Consider the following 12143-nt stretch of genomic DNA (forward strand, 5'->3'; position numbering starts at 1 on the left):
CCTAGAATGGACGATCGATCTTCTACAGAGTCTGGGATTCCTGGTGAATCCGCAGAAGTCAATCTGAGTTCCAGCCCAATCCACAGAGTTCTTGGGTTTTCAGATTGATTCCCAGGCTTGTCAACTCCTCCTTCCGTCTCAGAAAGTCCGCTCAGTCAAGAGAGAGTTGAGGTCGATTTTGAACAAGCAGATTGTGTCCTTGAGATCTGTAGCCAGGATCGTAGGACTTCTCTCTTCATCAATCCAAGAGATCTTTCGGGCCCCTCCACTACCATGCGCTGCAACGGCTGAAGATTCAGCATCTCCGGATAGGCCTCGGGTATGCAGATCAGATTCCCCTCTCGCGGAAGGTGAGGGTGGTGATGCAATGGTGGTTAGACCATATGGAGGCTTGGAATGGTCGAGCCCTCTTCGGATCCAACCCGAAAGTGGTGATAGAATCCGATGCCAGCCCGTGGGGTTGGGGAGGCAGCTGCGGCCACATGTCAACAGGAGGCAGGCGGTCACAGGAAGAACTTTCGTTAAATATAAATTGTCTGGAGCTTCTCGCAGGCTCTTTTGCGATTCGTTGTCTTTCTCCTCAGAAGACAGATTGTTGCATCCTACTCCGCATGGACAACATATCAGCTGTACGATACATGAACAAGCTGGGGGAAACAAGTCTCAGATTTTGGCAGAGATAGCCAAAGATTTTTGGCACTTTTGCCTGCAACACAGGATTTCAGTGATAGCGGAATATCTTCGTGGCAGCAACAACGAGGTGGCCGACTGGCACTCCCGACATCTTCAGGACTTCAGCGACTGGAGACTCCATCCCAGAGTCTTCCAGTCGTTGGTTCGTCTCTGGGGTCCGTGCAAGATAGCTCTGTTTGCCTCTCGTTTCAACAGACAGGTGCCGACCTTTTTCCCCACGAGGCACAGGGTCAAGACTGGTTTGCATATGGCCAGGTCTAAACTGGGGTGGCATGGTGAGCAAAGGAATGATGGATTTAACCCAGATCTCTTGACTGGGGGTGAATGTTTTGATTTGTTCTGCAATCCGTCCATCAATTGTGTGTCTTTTGCTTTCTCGCCCTAAGTGCGCCAGGTATGCCCAGACGTGGGTCCTGGGCTCACTGTGCCACTGGAATCAAGCTGTCCTGGCTGAAGAGGGGTGAAATCCCAAAACCAGTCCTCGGATGCTTGTTTCCGGTCCAGGGAGGACCTGGCTTAGCAGTTCGGGCTGGACTGTTCCCATGAGGCACAGGGTCAAGACTGATTTGCATATGGCCAGGTCTAAACTGGGGTGGCATGGTGAGCAAAAGAATGATGGATTTAACCCAGATCTCTTGACTGGTGGTGAATGTTTTGATTTGTTCTGCATTCCGTCCATCAATTGTGCATCTTTTGCTTTCTCGCCCTAAGTGCGCCAGGTATACCCAGACGTGGGTCCTGGGCTCACTGTGCCACTGGAATCAAGCTATCCTGGCTGAAGAGGGGAGAAACCCCGAAACCGGTCCTAGGATGCTTGTTTCTGGTCCAGGGAGGACTTGGCTTAGCAGTTTGGGCTGGACTGTTCCCATGAGGCACAGGGTCAAGACTGATTTGCATATGGCCAGGTCTAAACTGGGGTGGCATGGTGAGCAAAAGAATGATAGATTTAACCCAGATCTCTTGACTGGGGGGTGAATGTTTTGATTTGTTCAGCATTCCATACATCAATTGTGTGTCTTTTGCTTTCTCGACCTTTTTTCAGTTGGCGTCCAGATCCGGAGGCGTTGGACACGGATGTGTTTCTTCAGACCTGGCCAGAGTCCCTCTGATATACCTCTCCTCCGTTCATAATGATTCCCAGGGTTCTGACTCATATCCGACGCCATCACTCGGAATTGATTCTGATCACCCCCCTGTGGAGAGCTCAGCCCTGGTATCCCATGATCCTCGAGTTGTGTGCAACTCCGATTCTTCTGCCGCAGCTCTGGAACCTATTGCTGGACCCTCAAAAAGCCCCTCACCCTCTGATAGAGTCGGGGCATCTTCATCTAGTAGCCTGGTGATTTTCAGGGACAAATGGAAGATCCCAGGCCTTTTGAGAGACGCTGACAGATTCATTAATGAGGTTTGGTCAGCTAACACGCATAAGAGATATTCCTCTGCCTGGAATCGTTGGTGTAGCTGGTGCTTTCAACGGGAGATGGATCCAGTTAAAGCACAGATCTCCTTGTTGGTAAATTGTTTGGCTTCCCTAGCTGCCTCAGGATTGGCTTACAGGACTATCAACAATTTTCGGTCAGCCATCTCAGCGGGTCACATAGCGGTTGATGGTAAACCAGTGGGTGAACATCCCTTAGTATGTAAACTGCTCAGGGGCATAAGATTAGTCAAACCCCCTTGTCCGAAGTATTTCGAATTGTGGGATGTTTCATCTGTTCTGAGATTTCTTGAATCCTGGCCCTCTAACAAATATTTGTCCAGAAAGCAATTGTCAGCCAAATTAACTTTGTTTAGTGTCATGCAAGAGGGTTTCAGATGTTAGAGCCTTAGATCTGTCTGGGCGAAGATTCTCCCCAGAAGGCGTGACTTTTTCTATCACAAGGCGGACTAAATGTAATACCTCTACGGTATCCTATCCAGCTTTTCCTGCTAATCCTAAACTATGTGTGGTTCTATGTTTAAAGGATTATGAGGTTAGTACAGCAGAGTTTCGTTCTGATATGAATGGTCAATTATTGATTGCATTACAAAAACCATTTCGCTCTGTGACTCCGGCTACTTTGTCTAGATGGGTACGCTGGTTAATGGGGGAAGCTGGGATTGATGTTTCAAAATTTGGAGCTTATTCAGCTCATGGAGCGATGGCTTCTAAGTCTTGTATTCTGGGAGTCAGTTTGACTGATATTATGAATGCAGTCTACATTTAAGTCTTTTTATTATAAGCAGATTGTGGATGTAGCATCTGTATTGGTATCTAAGCTGTGAACAAGCATAATCGGAGCCTCCAGTCCTGACATAGAATTAAAAATTTGTGAACATATGTGACAAGAATTTTCAATTCTATTAAGGACACGGAGACGTGGATTATCCCACCCAATCATCAATGTATTGATATACGTATAATATTTTATACTGCATATGTCTCCATGTTTTTCCCTTCCCTTTCGTTTGACTGTGTTGAGGATATATGGTGAAGTGTGTTACGGCGTATTTCATTGCATTTCAGGTGCTGATAACAAGTGGTGTTTGAGGAGTCTTATCAGAGATTTCACCTTCCATGGAGTTTTGGGAGTTTCGCTGGATCACAATCCAGGTTCGGAGGTCGAGCCCCGTTTGGCTGCTGGTTGTTTCTTCTGGAGAAGTTTTCACATTCTATAAAGATGGTTTCAAGAACTGGGGTTATGTTTTGAACTTGACTGTTGGATTTCGTTCAAAGAAAGAGGACACCGTTTCCTAGTACTGAGCTTATATAAGGGTTTACTCTATGGTCATTCATGTGACATGCAAGTGCTCATGGGTATTGTAGTGTTTTGTTTACTTTTACTTTATTGGCTACTGTATAGTTGCAGTAAAGAAATCAGAAGCATAATCCTCGCCTCCGTGTCCTTAACAGAATTGAAAATTCTTGTCAAATATGTTCACAAATTTGTAATTCTCTTTCTATGTAGAGTCTGCGCATGCATATTGTTACCATGCTGTGACTGAATCTTCACAATCAGCTCATTGAGTGCTTGCAAGGCGAACAAGTGATTCTCCGCTACTGTCTTATCTTCCACTAGGTATTCTGAGCAAAAATGCTTGATTTGGACAAAACAGAAGAAAAAGGAAGAGTTAAGATTGGTGTTTAAATTTACCAGCCTTTACCATTGCGAGAATTCTCCACTATGAATAAAAGTGCCTAGCTGTAGTTTTTGAACCCTAGCTCTGCCAGCACCTAAGGAAACCTAGCAAACCTATACATTTTTGAAAACTAGACACCCAGGGAAATCCAGGATGGGGTGACTTGACTGCCTCTCACCAGGTTCTGTTACCCAGAATCCCTTGCAAACCTAAAAAGTTGTCAAAAAAACAACATTTTCCTCATATTTCTGTGGTGGAAAGTTCTGGAATCTGCGTGGATCCACAAATTTCCTCCCACCCAGCGTTCCCCCAGGTCTCCAGATAAAAATGGTACCTCACTTGTGTGGGTGGGTCAAGGACCCGCGACAGGCAAAGACCCAAAACCTATTAATCGACATCAAAATTACCTATTACGAACCAACCTGGTTTTGCATGGGGGGTCCCATGAGTTTTTGGCCCGGGGCTCGGCAGCCATCTAGGGAAACCTACTTAACCCACATATTTTTGGAAACTAGACACCCGGGGGGATCTAGCGAGGTATGGCTTGCGTGGGTCCCCCATCATTCTCCTACCCAGAATCCCCTGCAAACCTCAAATTTTGTCAAAAAACTCACTTTTTTCTCAAATTTCTGTGTGGGAAAGTTCTGGAATCTGCGTGGATCCACACATTTCCTCCCAACCAGCATTCCCCCAGGTCTCCCGATAAAAATGGTACCTCACTTGTGTGGGTAGGAATAGTGGCTGCAACAGGAAATGGCCCAAATCGTACAGTGGAGACTTTCAAATTATCTATAGCAAAACTACCTGGGGGGGGCACCTGAGATTTTGGCTCCGGGCTCGGCGGCCATCTTGGGAAAGTACCAAAACCAAACATTTCTGAAAACTAGACACCCGGGGAGTCCAATGAGGTATGGCTTGCGTGGATACCCCAACGTTTTCCTACCCATAATGCCATGCAAACCTCAAATTTAGCTGAAAAAACCTAATTTTCCACATATTTTTGTGCGGAATCACCGTGTTGGCAAGGGGAATGCTGTGGGGTCACATTTTGAGGTTTGCAGGACATTGTGGGTAAGATAACTTGTTGGGATCCACAAGAGAGACATCACCATGCACTCCCATGGGTGTTTAGTTTACGACAAAAACTACAGTTGTTAGGGTTATTCTTAGATGAAATGTAAAGTTTGGCAGAGAATCAAAACAGATTACTGCACAGCCATCTATTCCTCAAGCACACACACATACTGGTTGGATTTCGCAAGAGGACAAGTGATGGTTCAGTATATAAAATTTTATTAACAAGAGATTTCACAAAAATGAAATGCACTGTCAATAATTGAAAGGACAAAAAAGTGAACCAGTGACTCACAGCTCGTGAGCTGTAAAGCCACTTCAACGCACCAACCGCTTTACAGGCCATTCACACACCTTTCATACATGATACACACAAGATCATTCACACCACCAGGCACAAAACCAACACATTACAACATTCACAAAAAAGGACAAGGTACACCCTGCTTGACAAAAACAGAAGACACATTTTTATGCATAACCACCTATTCCTCAAGCACACATACATACTGGTTGGATTTGGCACGAGGGTGAGTGATGGTTCAGTATATACAGTTGTATTAACCAGAGATTTCACAAAAATAAGATGAACTGTTAATTGAAAGGACAAGAAACTGAACCATTGACTCACAGCTCGTGAGCTGTAAAGCCATGAAGAGGCACCAACCTCTTTACAGGCCATTCATACACCTTTCATACGTGTGACACATACAAAACCATTCACAACGCCGGCCACGGGCCCAGCACATTACAATAAATAATCCACATTTGTAAAGCGCGAACAATCACCTGTAAGGTCTCTAGGCGCTGGGGGCCGTCGGGAAGATTAAGCAAGCTATTGCCCAGAGTCACAAGGTGCTGGGCTAATCTGCCGCCGGTGCCGGGGATCAAACCGTGATCCCCAGATTCCGGAGTCAGTCGCCCTGGCCATGGCGCCCCACCTCTTCCCCAGCACTCACACCAGCAGACAGTGCCATTCAAGGGCCCATCACTTTCACACGCCCACATTCCTGACACAGCAACAACAGCAGCTCACGGATTGCGTTGAGTGGTGTTTGGCTAGCAGTGTGTGTAGTGACCAGCAGCTAGTCACTACTCACACACCGCCAAGCGCCAGTCCATGTACACCGCCAGCCGAGCGCCAGTCCACACACACCGCCAGCCAAGCGCCAGTCCACACACACCGCCAGCCAAGCGCCAGTCCACACACACCGCCAGCCAAGCGCCAGTCCACACACACCACTAGCCAAGCACCAGTGCAAACACACCGCCAGCCAAGCGCCAGTACAAACACCGCCAACCAAGCGTCAATCAAAACACACCGCCAGCCAAGCGCCAGTCCACGCACACCGCCAGCCAAGCGCCAGTCCACACACACCGCCAGCCAAGCGCCAGTCCAAACACACCGCCAGCCAAGCGCCAGTCCAAACACACCGCCAGCCAAGCGCCAGTACAAACACCGCCAGCCAAGCGCCAGTCCACGCACACCGCCAGCCAAGCGCCAATCCAAACACACCGCCAGCCAAGCGCCAATCCAAACACACCTCCAGCCAAGCGCCAATCCAAACACACCTCCAGCCAAGCGCCAGACCACGCACACCGCCAGACAAGCGAGACTCCACGCACACCGCCATCACATTTAGGATTTTTTTTATATAAATAAGAAAACACAAACAAATTGCAAATGGATACAAATCTACTAACACAAAATCTGAAACTAAATGCACTACACAAATACCAACCTTGAAACTGAACAAAAAATATTAAACAATATAGGCCAGGCAGTTCACTTTACCACTCATGGATGCTCCCAAAAATAATTTTGCGTGTGGTACGTTCTAAAACAAGCAGGCACACACAGCCCAGGGTTAGAAGGACACTCGGGGCAGTACATACGAGTCTCCTGCCGCATACCTCTTTTCCAACAGACTCGACATCTTCTACTGGGATAGTCTTTTGAGGGTGTGGGAGGAATGTGATAAGGAAAGTGGCGATCTTTCAATCTAGCAACATCCTCCACCACTCCAACTCTAGGAACACTTGCCTGTTCCACTAAAACAAGGCTGCCTATTACAGACTCCTGAAACTTAGCAAAAGTCATCTTTGACTCAGGACAAGAATCCTGGAACACAAAAAAAGCATTCAAGGTTGCCATGTGGAAAAGATGGATAGCCAACTTCTTATACCAAATGTAAGCCTAACGAAGAGCAGCATAAGGTTCCAACCTCTGATCTACTCTGTCAACATCACCCATGTGCCTATTATAGTCTAAAATGCACACGGGCATGGCCAAGATGGCGGCACGGTAGGACCTGGAATCGTGTCCCTCTGGCACTGCCGAGATTTAGCTTTGAAATATTGCCTGTTCCCGGCGCCACGGACCCACGCCTTGAACTGCAGGAATACCGGTCCACTGCGGGGCACCTTTGGACCGAGCGGCGCACTCACACGCACCGCGGATGGGTGCCTCTGAGTTTTGGACGGAGGGAGACCCAGCAGCCTCGTGTCTGACGGAGGCAGCGGTCCGGGCCTGAGCCGGGGTTGAGAGCCCTTGGAGGATATCGCTGTTGGAGGCGGCGGCGGATGGTTGGCAGCCCGCCGACCATAGAAGGAAGGCTCCTGCATATTACATGGGCGCAGAGCATTCGGCTCCGGACACAGTGCTCGGGGCCAGCGGCTCTCCCCGCTGGCACCGTGCCCCGGGCTGTGGTGGTCTACCGGGGATCTCCCGGGGTGAGCCCCCGCGGCAGCGTAGCCACACCAAACGGCCCCTGACCTGCTGTGTTTGGCGTGGTGGGCTCAGTGTGGGCCCTCGCAGTTCGCGGATCGGCGGACGGAGAGTGCCTGGAGTGGGCAGTCGACCGGGGCTCAGGAACCGCCAGAGACCTTCGGAGGCACCATCTTGGGCGGCGCTAGGCCCATTGCACTGCCTGCGCTGCCAGCCATCGCCCAGCCGACACTGCAACCCTCTGAGCGGAAAGGGGGGGCCTGGAGGTTCCCCTGGGGCTGCGCCGTTGAAGCGCTGGCCTGAAGATCCTGGCTCCTCTGTCCCAGTACGAGAGGTGAGTGCCCTGCGCCAATATTCCCAGCCACCGCTGCCCGTGAGTACAGGCCCGGCACCGAGACCTAGCGGTCCACAGACCGGCGGACGGTGAGCGCTTTGTTTGTGCGGTTCCCCGGGCACGCCTGCAAGAGGGGAAACAACGGCCCTACCTTGAACATATCTGCCACAGCACTGCGGCGCGTCCATGGGGCACCACCACCGGTCCATAGTCCTCTCCCCACGCTGCGCTAGCCGCCTGCAACCCCTGCCCTGCCCGAGGGTGAGTGGTCCTCACCGGACTCTAACCGAGGGGTGCATGCCAATGGTGGCAGCACGCACTAGGAAAGAGAAATCGCTGAAGGAACTCCTCCAGAAGCCTCCGGGGCAGTACTCTACACCGATTGCGCAAGCGCCTGGGGAGATGGAGGGTGACGACTCACCGGCCACCAAAGCGTTTATGGTGGAGCTCTTCTCGGCCATAAAGGACGACATCCAGGAACTCAGGAGCCAACTCGCGGCGGACCTGAATGAAGTGCGCCGCGATGTGGATGACATCAGAGAGCAAGTGGCGACCCTGGAGGAGCACGATATTAGTAGGGATGACGAGCTCCATCATCTGCAGCAGGATGTGCTACGCCTCCAGGAGCAGAACATCAACCTTCAGGCCCATGCCGAGGACTTGGAGAACCGCTCCAGACGGAACAATGTGCGGATCAGAGGCATGCCGTGGAAGGAGGGGGATGACCTCCGGTCTTATGTCAGGGCTCTGTTCCAGAAAATCTTGGGGGAGGACAGGTCGACAGACATCCAAATGGACAGAATTCAGAGTGTGCCTTCCTCGAGGAACCAAAGCACCCCCACCAGACATACTCATGCGTTTACACGATTTTCAGTTGAAACAACGTATTATACGGCAAGCGCGTGAGGCCCAACCCCTTCAATTTCGAGGACACACTCCGGCAATCTTCCAAGATTTAGTGGCTTCTACCCTCGCCAAGCGCCGTGACTTCAAAGTGGTGACCACCCATCTACGTGAGCAAAATATTCCTTACTTGTGGGGCCACCCATTTCGTCTTATCTTCAAATACTGCGGCAAGCTATTGCAGATTCGCTCTCTCGCCAAAGCTCTGGAGGTTTTGGGCCTGGAGGGCATGTGCACAACGGAGGAGGTGGACCGATCTAAAGCCCTGCAGGTGCGCCGCTCCACAGGGTTGCAACGGGTGGGAAGGGTGACACCCATCAAGAAGCCCAACAAAATTACACGAGACAAAGAACGTGAGGCGGTCCTTTCCACTCTGTCCCAAACGTCAGCCCGTCCAGCTACTGTGAGAAAGTGCCATCTTTCTTGCATGGTATGCCCCCACTTTTTGCTGAATTGCTGAATGTACTTTGACTGAGTGTGCCCTGGACTCCTGCCAATCAGGTGCCCAGGGCCTATGTTCCTTCCCTAAAACACACAAAACCCAAATTGGCAAACCCTGGCTACATGTCATCAGCCCCTGGTAAATGGTACCCTAGGTACCCAGGGCCTTGTGTCCAGGGAAGGCCTCTAAGGGCTGCAGCATTCATTGTGCCACCCTTAGAGGCCCTGTACCCTTACACACACACACACACACACACACACACACACACACACTGCCTTTGCAGGCTGGGTGTCTGGGTGCAAGACAAAACAAAGTCGACATGGCACACATCCCTGTGTGCCATGCCCATCACCTACACTGCCATGGCATACATCAGCCACCCCTCTAGCTGGGTGCCTTATGCCAATGGTGTGGGCACAGGAGCAGGAGCCCTGTGCCCCTACAGTACCCAGGTCCATTCCTGAGCACTGTAAGTGCAGTGCTGCCATTTAAAAGTACATGGTGCTGAGAGCTCATCAAACACGAACTCCACAGCACCATAATGGCAGCACTGAAGACTGAGAAGTTTGGTATCAAACTTCTCAGCACATTAAACCCACACTGATGCCAGTGTGAGATTTAATGTACCAAGCACCCCAGAGGGCATCTTTGAGATGCCCCCTTAAACCTAACCTACAATCCACGTCTGCTCTGAGGCTGCCTAGGCTGCCACACAGCAGACATGTTGCTGGACCCCTGGGTGGGAGAGCCCCTGCTCTCCTGGGCCTGCAACAATGCACATCCTGGGCGAGGTGCTAAATCTCCTCCCCCAGGATGGGCAGGGGGAAGCTTCAAAGGCATGCCGCCTCTGTGAGCTTCCCCAGGCCACTGCAACCCCCCACACCTGCAGGAAGCTTGGCCGGAAACCCCAGATAAGGACAGGGGATGTGCCAGCTTGCCAACCCCACCCCTCTTGAAGATGGGAAGCCCTCCCCAATCAGGACTAGGCTACTGCCCCCCTCCAACAGGAGAGAGGCAGGATAGAGGGTGTACCCACCCCAGGAACCCATTGGTCGCTGCCCTTCCCCTACCTGTAACGCCCCTAAATCTAGTATTTAGGGGCACCCTGAACCTTTCTTCCCCAGATTCCGAAATCCAAAGAAGAGCTAGAAGAAAGAAGACCTGCCCTGCAGCTGCTAAGAAGAGGAATACACCAACTGCTTTGGCCCCAGCCCTACCGGCCTGTCGACCCTCGAACCTGCTCCTGCTCCAACCAGGCATCTCTTGTGGCCAGCAACCTCCAAACCCCGGAGGACCTGGCTACCTTTTGACTCTAAACCCCTGGGACTCCCATGAGTAGAGGCTCTACTCAAAATCTACTTCTAATCCCTTGCAGCAGCCCAGAACCGCGAACCCAGCACACTCTGCAACAGCCAAGCCTGGCCTGTGTCGGAGTGAACTAAGACCACAAGGACGACCCCACGGCGACTGTGACCCCGAGTCCGGCACCCAAGGACCTTCCTCGACACTCCTGAAGAAGCCTGCAGCCTCAGAACAAGGTGCCCCCCCAACCGCGATCAACAGAGGGTAAGATTTCCCGACACCAAAAGGCACCCCTGCACCCGGCTCCCCGCGGCCCCCTGTGCCCAATCCCGGGGTACCTACCTATCCTCCAACTACCCAACTTACCTCTCAAAGTGGTGGTGGCACCTGCAGTCTTTTTCCAAACCGGAGCTTTCCCATTGAAATCAATTGAGCGCCCGAAGGCTCAAAAGCACCCTGCACCCAGCCGCCCGAGTGGCCCTGGCAGTGCAACCTCTACACCTACCTACTTCCCCACTTGCCCTGAGTTAGTGACCAGGAGCCCAGCTCTAACAGTCGCGTGGCCTGCTAGTCAGCAGCCACCAACCAAGGCCCCCCTATCCCTCATAGGATAACAGTGGGCCTAACTTTCTGCACCCGGCCGCACTAGTGCCGCTGGGAGTGAACCAACTGTACCTACCTGACCCTGGGGGACCCCTGCGTCTATGCCCAGAACCTCAACTCTGCCAGTCGAGTACTTACCTTTAAACTGATAACTCAATTTTCTTCATAGGGTAACATTGACTGGCTTTTTCCTGAAATTTCTTCTAAGTGTGGACTTTTCAAAACTAAAAATATTCACCAAAAATCAGCCAAAAACGAAAATACTCGCCTGCTCTTAGGTGAGCTCCCAGTGCTGGATCTTGGTGCCCCGCACGGACTCTGAAAACTACTTACAACTGTACTTACCAACAGCCCAAGTTTCTTCCATAGGAAATCATTGACTGTTTTTCTATGAAATTTCTTCTAAGTGTCAATTTCTGCAATCATTGAATATTCTTTAAAAATCGTATAATGTCTGAAAACGTAATTACTTACCTGTTTTGGATAAAGGTCCCAGTACTGAGTCTAGGCACCCAGAACTGGATTACAAAAGTCAACTTTTAAAATAGCAAAATATTGTCTAAAAATCATAACAGTAATTAAGTCGACTTTTATCACTTGATTCAAAGTACTGACCCAGGACTGAATCTAGGATCCAGTCCTGGAATTCCAAAAGTAATCCTAAAAGTAATCTGTGGCAAATAACATGAAACTTCCATTGAACTCAATGCATTATTGTGTTTAAAATAGTTTTGCCTATTGCAACCACTTGTAACTGTTTACAAAAGTCAATTGCATATTGCAAAAGTATTTATATAAAGCATCTCATTGTGAGAAAGTATATTTTAAATCCAATTGTTGGTTCTAAAATAAAACAAGCATATATTTTTTATATATAAACCATTGGCCTAGAGTTCAGTTATTGAGTGTGTGAGACCATTTGCTGACTGAGTGTGTACAACAAA

This window comes from Triturus cristatus, chromosome 7 (genome assembly GCF_964204655.1).
Source record: "Triturus cristatus chromosome 7, aTriCri1.1, whole genome shotgun sequence".
Classification (NCBI taxonomy): domain Eukaryota; kingdom Metazoa; phylum Chordata; class Amphibia; order Caudata; family Salamandridae; genus Triturus; species Triturus cristatus.